This window comes from Lutra lutra, chromosome 8 (genome assembly GCF_902655055.1).
Source record: "Lutra lutra chromosome 8, mLutLut1.2, whole genome shotgun sequence".
Taxonomy (NCBI): domain Eukaryota; kingdom Metazoa; phylum Chordata; class Mammalia; order Carnivora; family Mustelidae; genus Lutra; species Lutra lutra.
Genome location: NC_062285.1, coordinates 76,914,214 through 76,927,863, shown reverse-complemented (window position 1 = coordinate 76,927,863; position 13,650 = coordinate 76,914,214). Strand labels below are relative to the sequence as shown.

The following is a 13,650-nucleotide window of genomic DNA, read 5'->3' as shown; positions in this document are numbered from 1 at the left end:
TATACTTGCGGGCTGGGAGTGGGAAGCACAGCAGAGTTACCTCCACTAGGTTATAAGAGGCACTAGAAATACTTCCTCACAAAAGCTCAGAGTGCTAGAGCTGGATAAAATAAATATATTTAAACAAACAAACAAAAAAAAAACATGGCAGGAGCGCCTGGGTGGCTCAGTTGGTTAAGCATCTGCCTTTGGCTCAGGTCAGGATCTCAGGGTCCTGGGATCAGGCCCCAGGAAGGGTTCCCTGCTCAGCAGGGAGTCTGCTTCTCCCTCTCCCCCTACCACTCGCCCTTGCTCATGCCCATGCACGCTCTCTCTCTCACTCTCTGAAATAAATAAAATCTTCGAAAAAGAAGACTTAAAAAAATGGCAAATAAAATGCTATTCTATTAAGACAAGTCCATTTATTCTATCTAGCCTCATGTCCCAACACTAAAATAACCCAGGTTCTTGTGGCTCTCTAAACAGTCTCTTAGATCTCTATGCCATCATGGCCTCCTGCTGCCTTTTGGCCTGAAAAACTCCTACTCACCCTTCAAGTTTAAGCTCACACACTACCACCTCCCTGGAAGGCTTCTTTGATTTTCCCAAACAGGTGCTCCTTTTCCTTAGCTGCTCCTCTTACTGCTCCTTTATTATAGCAGCCATGTGCTATTGCAATTATTTCTATCCCTGCGAGTGTGGATCTCTAGTTCCCTGCCTGCTGTCTGAGGGACCACCAGGTCCTTCCATCTCTGTATCTCCTGGTACATGACATGTACTTCACAGGTAATTCAAACAGTGAAAGAAATCCCTCGGTCTCAAGATGGAGGAGCAACAACCATCCATCCAAGTCTCTCTTTTCCAATCCTATCCAGTTTAGAACTTTATTATCTATCTCCTAGATCATTTAGTCCCTTCAAAACAAAAATACAAATTTAGAAAGATACATCCATGCCTATGTTTATTTCAGCATTATTTACAATAGCCAAGATATGGAAGAAACCCAAGTGCCCATAAATAGATGAATGAAGATGTCATATATCCATACAGTGGAATATTACTCAGTCATAAAAAAGTATGAGATCATGTCATTTGCAACATGAATGGACCTAGAGAGCATTATGCCTAGTGAAATAAGTCAGACTGAGAAAGACAAACACCATAGGATGTCAATAATTTGTGGAATCTAAAAAACAAAACAAAAAATAAACAAAAAGCAGAATCAAGCCTATAAATACAGAGAACTGATGGTTGCCAGAGGGGAGGGGTGGGGCTGGGCAAAAGGGGTGAAGGATAGTGGGAGGCACAGGCTTCCAGTTATGGAATGAATAAGTCATAGGGATGAAACACACAGCATAGGGGACGTAGTCATTGATATTGTAATGGCATTGTGTTGATGACAGATGGTAGCTACACGGGTCTTGAGCATAACATATAGGGAAGTTGAATCACTATGTTGTACACCTGAAACTAATGTACCATCATCCGTCAACTATACTCAATTAAAAATTTTTTTAAATAAATATAAATAGTCTCTTCAATGGTCTTCTCATTTCTGGTCCCTCTTCCTTGAATGAAATCCAAATACACTACTGCCACTGTATTATTACTAAAGTATGACTTTAATTAAATGTACCACATTGAACAGTTGATGATGCAAAGAATGAAAAGCTTTCTGAAAAACACCTGTTCTCAAAACTCTGTGGGCTGAAATCCAATAGGGCAGAGAGAAAAGTAAATAATTAACATATAATTTATCAGGTGTTATAGAGATAGATCCAATTCAAGCTAATCCCTCCTCCTGGCCTGGCCTTCACTCTTAAATAGCCAATTCATATTTCACTTTATATGGGAAGTCTTCCTAATCTCTCCAGCCAGAAGCAATCCCTTCTTCCTCTGCTCCCATAGCGCCCTGCCACTCACTTATCACTTTCTGTTTGAATTACAGTTTATTTGTACCCATACATTATGTCTCCTACTGGATAGAACCTTTCTAAGTAGAAGTCCAATATATTTTACTCATCTCTATTTTGCACAGTACCTCATACGGTACTGTATAGACGATAAATGTTGAATTATGATGATTAACCTCACTAAAATATTATGAGTCTGTGGCTCCTTTAGGATTTGCCAGTATTAAGAACATTGATAGGCCAAATACATGCAATTTGGATGGAAATTTTTCCACTCTAGCCACAAAAATAGAAAAAGTCTTTTCAGTTTGGCTAGATAATAGTGGACATATGGAGAATATCCTCAATCAGATTTAAAAGATGTGTCCAAATGAAATGGATCTCTATTGTAAAAACACAACAAAAGGCAACTCCCTAGTGTTATAAACCAGGCAACCAGCCTCTGCTGACAAATACCAAAAAACTATAAAGTGCAAACATGGTGTGGTGTTTCCACCCTGGGGCCAACTTAATGGACAAATGCTTAACTAAGAAAAAAATACTCAATTTAGTAAAAATTAAATTTAGTCAAACAGGATACTGGCACAAGATAAAATTCCAAAGATAGATCATTGAATAAGCTCTCTGATCTCTCAAATAATACAACTTGCCCGAGTTCAATACATGAAGCTTGTCCATTCTCTAAAGCTGACACCCAATTTCCTACAATAGTGACACTCTAAGATACCTCATCAAGCCCTTGTTAGGATCTCCATCTCTCCAATTTCACTTTTGAAATGATAATCTGTCCTCCCTCTGCCCTATTCCTTCACTGTAATCCTTTAGTTAAATGCCACACTTGTACGCAGGATGAGGTAGGCAGCAACTTAACCACCATTCACCTGAATCACAGGGATGGAGCACTTTGAAATTTCATGATTTAAAATGCAGAACTAAAAGTCCAACTTCTCAATTTTGACCAAAAAGGAAGCTCAAATCTCAAAACTATAATGCCCTTTAAGAAACTGCTGTGCTGGGGCACCTGGGTGGCTCAGGGCATGAAGCCTCTGCCTGGGCTCAGGTCATGATCTCAAGGTCCTGGGATCGAGAAGGCATCGGGCTCTCTGCTCAGTGGGGAGCCTGCTTCCCTCTCTCTCTCTGCCTGCTTCTCTGCCTACTTGTGATCTCTTTCTCTGTCAAATAAATAAATAAAATCTTAAAAAAAAAAGAAAGAAAGAAAGAAACTGCTGTGCTGTAACGATATTTATCTGCTCTTAATTGGCTAGAATGAAGTCAGAACATTTGATTATATCATTTACTTCAGCATTAGAATTGCTGAGAGCAAGAACTGTGTCTCATCAACTAACTTTGCACAGTCTTTAGGAAAGTGTGTGTAGAATCTTTTAATCTAAGGACTTGAGTTAAAGGGAGGATTGCTAGGAGGATATGTGACAAAAAATGCTTCAGGCAACTCGAAAGCACAATACAAATATAAGGTGTTACAACTAGAATTCTTCCAATAAGCTCTCTTTAAGAGCAAGTCCCCCTCTACAGGAAATAGGAGTAGACCCGAATTATTTCTATGTACTTCTTCTAAAAAGATTTGTTTGACATGCAAAACTGTAAGTAATTCCTAAAAATGGGAGGAAGGGAAGGAAAGAAAGAAAATTCGGGTAGGACTAGAAGGCAACAGCAGAGGAGATGTTTTTTAAATAAAATAAAGCAATGCAAGAGAAAGCAAACTGGATCTCAGGGATCAAGTTCTAACTCCATCATTTACTATCTACCCACATGACCCTGGTTACTTCTCCAAAGACTCGAGTTTCCTCATGGGTAAGCAGAAATAATAACTCATACAGTTGCCTCAGGGATTAAATGAGATGATATTTATATAGAGTCCTTAGCATTATGTCTTTTTTTTTTTAAAGATTTTATTTATTTATTTGACAGGCAGAGATCACAAGTAGGCAGAGAGGCAGGCAGAGAGAGAGAGGAAGGGAAGCAGGCTCCCTGCTGAGCAGAGAGCCCGATGCGGGGCTCGATCCCAGGACCCTGAGATCATGACCTGAGCCGAAGGCAGAGGCTTTAACCCACTGAGCCACCCAGGCGCCCCAGCATTATGTCTTATACATAGTAAGCGATAAGTGAGTGATTACTGTTGTTGATAAAATTATTATTAGACCTGTACACTGACTGGTGACATTCAAGAAGAAAAAAGAGCCAAGAACATGTCAGAAGGGAAGGTGACAGAGAGCTAAGTCTATAAATTCCTGTTGGGAAACCAAGTTTTAGAAACACAGATTACACAAAGCATTTTTCATATTCAATGTAACAAATGTCGTACAGTGTCTCCAGGATTGCTAAAGAATCTACAGAACTCTACAGAAATCTACAGATTTTGTAGCCAAATTCTCAAAGTCATAAAAGCAGAATAGCAATGACTACATGTAGACAGAGCAAGATCCCCACCACCAACGACAAAAAGGGCTTAGTGATGTGTACTAAGACTCTCCTGTTTCCAAACTTTAGATTTCTTAACTTTTCCTAGACAGAATGAAAGCTAGGCTCCATAGCAAAGGCACACCAACTCGGCTTGCCAAAAATAGATGGCATTAACAACCATGCATAGTCATTTAGGTTTCTGTTATCTTGTTCTTTATCCTGGGGAAGTTGTTGTATTTGTGGTCGATTTTCGGTGTTAAGTAATTTTTAACTCCATCATCTTCAATAATTGCAAAAGTAAGAAAAGTGTTCCAAAATTAGGAATCAGATAGACATAGCGAATAATTGTAAAAGGTAAGAAAACAAGGGGAAAGGTATGAGAAACAAGAGGTAGGGGCTAACACTGGATGCTGCCTATGTATGGGGGATCAGACTTACAAGTTGTAATAATGTCTATGCCTGTGGAATCAGGAAGAATCAGCAAAAGACAAGGCAAACAAGAAAGCGGCATGTGTGGCCAGAGAATCAACATCAGTTGTCAACTGGTCTGAAGAAGGCAAGGAGCTTGTTCAACAGTTTAAAAACTAAACATAGCAGAAGTGCTACTATTGCAAAACTGCCAAAGTTCGAGGCCTTTTTGAATTTACCCAACATCAGTGTGAATGGTCAGCTCACCGTATGAACTGGCACTGCTAAGGTCTTCTGTAAGACCTGTGCAGAGATCATCTAAGAGGTAAGCTACCTGTCTCAGTGGATGTTCAACATAGACAAGACTAGTCTATTAGGGGAAAAGATGCCCCCAAATTTCTACCAGCAAGGAGGTGAGAGTATATCTGATTTCCCTCTGAGGCATCAGCTCACACTCCTCTTTATTAAGAATAATATTTCAAAACCAAACCTGTACTTAGAAAAATATTAACTTTCTTTCTTTCTTTCTTTTTTTTAATAACAAAGCATAATTGTCTTAGTATCTGCATGAGGGGCACCTGGGTGGCTCAGTCAGTTAAGCATCCAACTCTTGATTTCAGCTCAGGTCAGGATCTCAGGGTTGTAGATGGAGCCCTGAATCAGGCTCTGCCCTGGGCGTGGAGTCTGCTTAAGATTCTCTCTCTCCCACTCCCTCTGCCCTCCTGGCAACTGCCTCAGATGTGTGCTCTCTCTCTTTTAAATAAATAAATCAATAAAATCTTAAAAATTAAAAAAAAAAAAATTTAAGTACCTGCATGAAATTATGGGCTGAAGATCCTAAAAATTTTGTCAGTCAGATGGTGGTAAATGGAAATAATACACCATCATTATTAATTTAAGCTGTGTAAAAATACATATATATGTATAACCATATACATATATATTTAAATTTGTTTTGCCATTTTTGTCTAATTGTAATAATATATGAGCTTAAATCCTGCCTTTAGTTCTTCTACTCTTCCTATTAGATTTTAAGCTCATCAACCATAAATTATCCTACTGTGGGCGTTTTCTACCATCTTACCCCACTCAGACAAGGAGAGGACACTTACTATATTCAATCTCAGAAAATGTGCCTCTGGAACTCTATGATGAGTTTGGTCAATCACACATGGACAAAGGAGCTGAAGTGTCTGCATCTTAGTAGATGGTACCCCTACCACTACCAAGATATACTTTCTCTCCTAAACTTTAAATCCAGTTGAGTTTACTGTGATCCCAGTACTTTGATAACCAATTACAACGTGAACTATTCTTGGAACTTCATTAATAAAATCATTTGGACCATTCATTCAACAAAGAAGCATTTACTGAGTAGGTCTATAGGAGGCACAGTGCATTTCTATGGCACCTTTTATTTTACAATCCCAAAGAGCTTTCAAAGGTGCCCTAACAGAAAGAATCAGTGACTGAACTTCTCTTATTTTATACATGTACCACACTCTATTCAAAACCCTGATTCATGGGGCATCTGGCTGGCTTAGTCAATAGAGCATACAACTCAATCTAGGAGTTGTGAGTTTGAGCCCTGTATCAGGAGTAGCAACTGCTTAAAAGTAAAATCTTTAAAAAAAAAAAAAAAAAAAAGGAAAAAACCCCACCCTGATTCAGGCATAATATATTTAGCTGCTTGTGGAAATAAAAACTAGAAGGGCTAAGACTATCAATCATTAACTAAATTCCAACTTCACAATTCAATCCAAAAAATACCCAGTGCCAAGTGATTTTTTTTAAGTTATAAGCCAAAATATACAATGATTCAAACATTCCATTAAGCAAATGAGTTAGTATAGTTACAATTCCTCATTTCTAAATCCTTATGGGTATGGTACTAGGTAATAAGTCAAATTTATCAAAAGTCCCACTCAATGGTTACATTTACTTTGCACCAAGAGCAACTTCTTGCAATTGATTATTTCACATTCCAAAAATAACTTATCTACCTGGGTGTTGTTTATTTTGAAGCTCTTTTCTACAAAATTGACCACTAAATCTACGCGTGCCAGAGAAATGTATTTTCCTGAATTTTAATTTTTTTGAAAAAGACCTGAGAAAGACCATCAACAATGGAAGAGAAAATAAGAATAGAGATTAAGCAGAGATATACAGGTTTTATAAGCCAGAATGTTTGAGCTGGAACCCTTGTTCTATCATTTTCCAGTTATTTGGTCTTGATATCTCAGTTACCCTGTCTACAAAACGAAAATAATAAAAAATACCTACTCTGTACAGTTGTTATAGGAATTAAACCCAGGTAAATTAGTACATGTAAGGTTCTAGCAGCAATCAGCATTATATAAAGGGTTTACTTATTATGATTATCATAACTAGATCATCAAATCATCTACACAAACGCCTTTTCCTATTCAAAACCTTCCTTAATTGATCTAGTAGAATTTAATCCCTCCCTCTTAGGCTTCTCCACAAAATGCATGTATATTACAGTTATTTGGGTGCATTTCCCTCACATTAGATTGTGTCTCTCTAAAGACAGAGATGACAGCTCATCTGAGTACACCAGACAGCAAATATTGTTCACTGCTGTCCTTCTTTTCCCTCTCTCTAAAAGTTCTGAACAATCATACCCTGTCAATTAACAAAACTTTACCTGGAGACCGGAGCTTTATGTAACCAGTACACTTAAATACTGGTCTTACCTTGCTAAATAAGAGCTCTTAAGACTTAAACAAAATTTTGTGGGTGTGGAGAGAGAGGGAGGAAAGAAGGATTAAATTAATATGTTTAAACAGTTAAGGATTTTTTTTAACTAATTTATTTTTTTAAAAATTCTTATACCTTAAAGCTTATTTGCATTATTTCATTCAAAAAAGCCCATGGTACTTTTAATATAAAAATACAGTAGCATAATTTCTGCATATGTCAAGTCTAACCTAATCATAACTTGCCCATCTGCTGATTTTAATGTAATCCTGGGGATGCCAGAAGACAATATGCTTGCTTCATTCACCCAACTATTTATGTAAAATAAAATCATTTTAACATTACATTGAGATGCAAATCATTCTGGCTTTGATTTGTGCCCTCTTTTCCCTCTTTAAACCCCCCCCCACCCTGCCCCCCCCCAACAAGACTCCAACTTATTCCGGATCACTGAGAAAACACTTTCTAAAGTATTATCCAACTTCACTCACACAATGATGTTGCCCTCACTTTGAGGGAACAGAACTTTTCTGAAAACAAGTGGATGAATTGAGTGCATTTTCTACAAATTTTCTTCCGGTTTTATAGTGTTCTACCTTTTGAAATTAATTTTTCAGCATAAAAACTGCCAAGGACACCTATTCATTTGCACAAATTTTCCTGTCTCTATTCTTTGACCCATTTTAAAACAAACTAAAAAACAGAAGGCTGAAAAAGAATTGCACCCATTTAATGTGGCTTTTCTCATTTTTTTCATTCCTCACTGGCAGGGCCTTTCAAAGGAGTACAAAAACTACACCCAATTTATTTCTCATCCTAAACACATCCCAGCCAAATGGAAAACATTATCAGCCATCTTAACCAGGAAAAAAACACAAAGCTAAGCCACATCAAACCTTTTTTTTTTTTTTTTAACTTTTGAGATCAGGATTTTTCACACAAAAATACTTTAATGAACCCATGCGATCAACAAAGGTAATCACAACTTAACATCGTATGTTGAACTAATTTCTCTTCCTCAAACAGTCACAATGGTGGCTAATTCACCTATAATACCTCTCAGCTACTGGGTAGAGTATAATAAACTTAATTGTTTTATATATCCTGAGGCAAAAAAAGAAAGGTTGATCAAAGACAAAGAGGTTCCCAGTATCCTATATACATATATAACTGAGACAAAAAAAGTCTGCACAGGGTAAGTAAAATTGGGCTTAAGCAACAATGGATCCTGCCTTGAAGTAGGGAGACCTGACAAATTAAGCTCCCACCCCATCCCCACCCGCTTAAAGACAAGGTCTCACTCCCATCTTACAACCAGGAGGCACAAATTAAAACACTAAGAGTTGTCTCCTCAGACTTTAGCCGTAAGAAAACTAATATTGAGGCCTTTTCTGAGCAACTGACTTCTGTCAAAACTTAACACAAGTTATGTGAAACAGACGAGCGTTGGTTCTGCATTTTACCAAGTAAGAACAGCTTCACAGCTTTTGGACAAGCCACCACTTCCAGCACCTCCAGCTCTTCCCCCCACCCCCCAATTTCTTTTTATATCCTTCCTCCAAACTTGAAATCCGAAAAGTGATCCCACAAAACAAAAGCAGCATCAGTAAACGGGAGGCCACCGGTTTTGAAAATAAAGTTTGTTCCCTTGCCGTCGACCTGATAACTTTTTAAAGATGAAACGTCTCCTACTGGACCGGGTACAACCTTTCCTATTCTCTTAGCAAACAAGCCCTCGTCTGACCCCAACAGTAAAGAGAAAAAAAGGGGAGTGGGAGAAAATGATGTTGAAAGGAGGGTCTACGGTGCCAGGGGCAGGGACCGATTTTGAGACCGGTGTTGAACCCTCCGTGTTTCTGGGAGCTAGCAGGCTTTACCGTGTTGTGTCGATCTGAGAAATGTTTAGCAATCTGACGCATCAGTTTTTAGGAACGGTACACAAGCAGCCCCCACAATTTGAGCCATGCCTGGAATCCTCCTTCTCGGTGACATCGGCTGGAGGGCACCGGACGGGCGAGCGGGGGGTACCAGCAGAGGTTCCGCGACATTTGTTATTGTTTATGAAGCCCAGGCAGGGACCGGGATCGGGGTGCTCCGAGGCCGAGGAGTGCAAGGGGAGAGGGGCAGGGAAGCACAAAGATTCCTCCCGGGGCTCGCGGCTACCTCTCCGGGGACGCGGGACTAGTATCACCTCGGGGAACCAGAGGGCCAAGGCCGTCGCTGGAGCTTCTCTGGAGACACTGCCAGCCCCGACATTAGCCCGGCTGTCGCTGGACCCCCAAAGACACAGAAGATCTCCTCCGGCTCCTGCTCGCAGAGTTGGGGCCCGCGCGGCGAGCGGGGCCCCACAGCCGCGGCCGCCGCGCGCCGCATCCGCGTACTCACCTGCCTCCGGTCGTGCCCGCGGCCGGCTCAGCCTCCGCACGGACCGCAGCGGGTCCGCGGCCCGTCCGCTCCCTTTTGCCCGCTCCGCCCTCGCCCCGCCCCCGGGAGGTGGCACCCGCGGCCGCGCCGGAATCTCGGGGCGGCCTTCCTGAACTCTCGCGAGCCCTCCCTCCTCGGCTTCTCGGTGGCTGGGCCGGTCAGGCTCGGCCCTGACGTCATACGCACCACAGCCGGAAGTAGCCTTCTGTCGTCAACGCTGGCTCGTCTGCCCCGCCCACCTACTCCTTGTGAATTCCTGATGGCCCTGGAGCCGTGAACTGGGCAGTCACTACTTCCCTCATTCATCAACCTCACCTCACTTACCTTTTCTGTATTCAAAGCTGGTTCAAAAGCTGGGCCTTGAGAGAGTGCCCAGTGTGGTGCCATATTAGTCCTAAGTGACAGAGTTTTTCTTAATACTTACCAATGTAATGCAAAGAGTAAGTCACAATGTAAAGCAAAGAAATGGAAAGAGGTCTGGAGATAATCCCCACGAATCCACACATTTTGCAGATTAGGAAAGGGTGGTCAACAAAGATGGCTTGGCTGACCAATTTGCTTAATCAGTAGCTGTGGGATCTAAAAGCCTCCCAAATTCCTTGACTCTTTTCCATCTCACCATGACTCCACTGCAAGGGCTTGAAAGGGATTCAAATTTGGAAAAGCCACAAAAAACTTGGAGGCATTCACGAAAAACTTGCTTAGATTGTCTTGGAAAATCTAAAATAACTGACAGTACTGGGCTGCTTTAGGATCTGAGAACTAGGAGGGAAAAGTCCCTGCAGTATAATTCAAAAGGGATGGCTTTGTGAAGATGATGCATTTGACTTTGGAGAAAACACTTACTGGGCAAACCAAATAAGAGAATCATTCTCAGTTATTGTCAACAAATTTATCTTTGATCTGAATATTGGAAGTGTTACAAAATACCCTTGACTTTAGAGACTACTAAGACAGTATTACAAAATACCCTTGACTTTAGAGACTACTAAGACAGTATGTGAAACTGGTGTTATACTTGCGAAAAGCATAATTATCTTTAGTTTCACCAAGAGGAAGTGATAGATGCAAAGGACATAGGGAAGCATCATGACATCACTTCTCTCTTCTCTCTCTCTCTCTCTTTTTTTTATGCCCTGTGCTTTCTCACATATAACTTGGTAACAGAAAAAGCACTACTTTTGTAATTAGTGCATTCTTGAGGATATCAGTTCTACAGATATCGTATGGTCCTTTTGAGACTCAAGTAACAAATGCCATATATGAGTATAAGGAGGTTTAATTGTGATCAAACATGCTTGACAAAGGCCTGTACACCTCTCTCCTTTCACTATACACATACATATATTAATTCAAATGAGTAGAATGGAAAACAGTTTATGGAGTGTTCTATACCAAATTTACACTTTCAACTATGCCATACATTTTTCATAGCAGTGGAGTAATATGGACTAGTCTAGGGTATCAGAGTAGGATAATATGGAGGCTAAAACTTTGACCTTCAGTTTCTAAACTGAGGCTATTCTAAACAAATTCCCACAGGAAGTTGTTGAAGTGCCTAAACTGATATAAATTAAAGTCATATGCCCTTCAGGAAACATGGTGAAATCTGGGGACCTTTCTCAGAATATTGTTCTTACATACATAAGATAAATTTTCTAGGGCTAAAAAGGAAATTGATTTTATTGGCATATAGTTATCAAAATACTAAAAAGTGAATTTGTGATATAGTTATGTGATAGGCAGTTTCTAAGATGATTCCCAATAATCCTCAATTCTGGTATTCCTGTCATGTGCAATGCCCTCCACTTGAGTGTGGGTCTAGTGACTTTGTTCTGAGAAAAAAATACATGGGATGTCACATCTCATAAGTAAGTTACAAAAAGAATCTGGCTTCCTTCTTTGCTATCCTCTCTTGATCTCTCCCTTGTTCACTCTGGTAGAAACCAGCTTGCCATGCTGTGACCTATCTTAGGGAAAGGCTCACTTGGCAGGAAACTGAGAGAGGCCTCTGGTCAGAAGCCACCAAAGAATTGAGGCACTCAGTCCAGCAACCCATGAAGAACTGCCAACAATCCGAGTGAGCTTGAAAGCAGATTCTTTCCCAGGTGAGCCTCAAGGTGACGCAGCCCTAGCAGACACCTTGATTGCAGCTTGGGAAGGGACCCTGAGCCACAGACCCAGCTAAACCATGTCAGTTTCCTGGTCCACAGAGACCGTGAAATAATAAGTATTTGTTATTTAAGCCCCTAATTTGGGGGTTAATTTATTACACAGTCAAAGATAACAGTTACACATTTGTGTCTTTATTAATGCTTTAAATAACAAGATCAAGACCTACAGTAATTTTGCAGTAGCAAAGAACATAAACAGTATTTTAGATGTCTGCAACAACTTTAATGTGATAGAAAATATATATGATTTCTCTTGGGTATGAAGTCACAAGTTGCTAGTATTACTGTGGTTTGCTGAGTACATGCATAATGGAAGAAATACTCATTTACAGTTGGGCTTTAGTGGAAAAAATATGTAAATATACATATATGTTAAATTATAAGTATGTATATTATGGATAGGTTTACTTCATCAAATTTCATAGACCCAGAGTAAGAACCCATGGCCTAAATAACAAATTATTTGTAGTTTCTTCCAAAACTCTTACTATCAAGTCACTCAGACATTAGATCAAAGTTCAGGTAACAAACTCAGTTAACAGATATAGACCATGGCCACTGCTAACTACATTTAAACATGAATTTTTAATCCCTTAGCTTTCGCTTATTCCCTCTTCTCCAGATCTATGTTAAACATAGATAGGCTAAAATCTTAGGCTGGAATGTGAGAAAAATTGTGGATGAAAACCTCTACAGCTCTCAGAATTCACCTGGTTTTTGTTTTCAGCATGTAAGCTGAAATCTTAAGCTCCCTGACCAAAGTGACTCTTTTTTTTAAAGATTTATTTATTCATTTGAGACAGAGAGATAAAGAAAGAGAGCATGAGCAGGGGGAGAGGCAGAAGTAGAATCCCCACTGAGCAGGGAGTCTGATGGGGGATTGATCCCAGGACCCTGGGATCATGACCTGAGCTGAAGGCAGACGCTTAACCATCTGAGCCACCCAGGCACCCTCAAAGTGACTCTTTACTATTACTCTTACTCTTCTAGGCGTGCCTCATAGTAAGTAGCCAATGAATGCCAAATGATGGCAGTAAATAATAATAGAAGGAAACTATTAATAAAATCTTTCCACTGGGTGAGTAGAGCTGCTTTTCTATATATGTAGCTTTGCAGTTGTGGGATATGGCCAAAGCAGGCTTTAAATGCATTTAACAGAATACACAAAATGTAAAAACAGATGAACCAAGTTCTTAACTCAGGAAACTTGAAAAAGAAAAGAGATCTAAAGAAAGTGGGATGTAAAGATTAGTGCAAAACCTCTTCCAGGGGTTCACAGCCCTTATGTGCACCATGTATTACAGATCAAAACATAATCCACCCTAGGGGCACCTGGGCTCAGTGGGTTAAGCCTCTGCCTTTGGCTCAGGTCATGATCTCAGGATCTTGGGATCGACCCCCATGTAGGGCTCTCTGCTCAGCAGGGAGGCTGCTTCCTCCTCTCTCTCCTCCTGCCTCTCTGCCTACTCTGATCTCTCCATCATATAAATAAATAAAATCTTTTAAAAAAAATAATCCATCCTACCTATAACTCTGTTTTTCAAATGGTTGTAAATTCTATTATGATTAACAAATTCAACTACAGTTCTAAAATATAAAGGCAGAAACTA

General features: G+C 40.0%; 1 protein-coding gene across 2 annotated transcripts in view; it reads right to left on the bottom strand.

The window, feature by feature from the left end:
• Positions 1–9,947, bottom strand: part of STK38L (serine/threonine kinase 38 like) — an 83,916-nt gene extending 73,969 nt beyond the window's left edge. Inside the window, exon 1 of one of the 2 annotated variants that reach the window (XM_047743297.1) lies at positions 9,828–9,947. The gene's annotated coding sequence lies outside the window, so the exon portion shown is untranslated. The remainder of the gene's footprint in view (positions 1–9,827) is intronic. The other variant, XM_047743296.1, reaches the window with a different exon arrangement.
• Between the last annotated feature and the right edge of the window lie 3,703 nt (positions 9,948–13,650).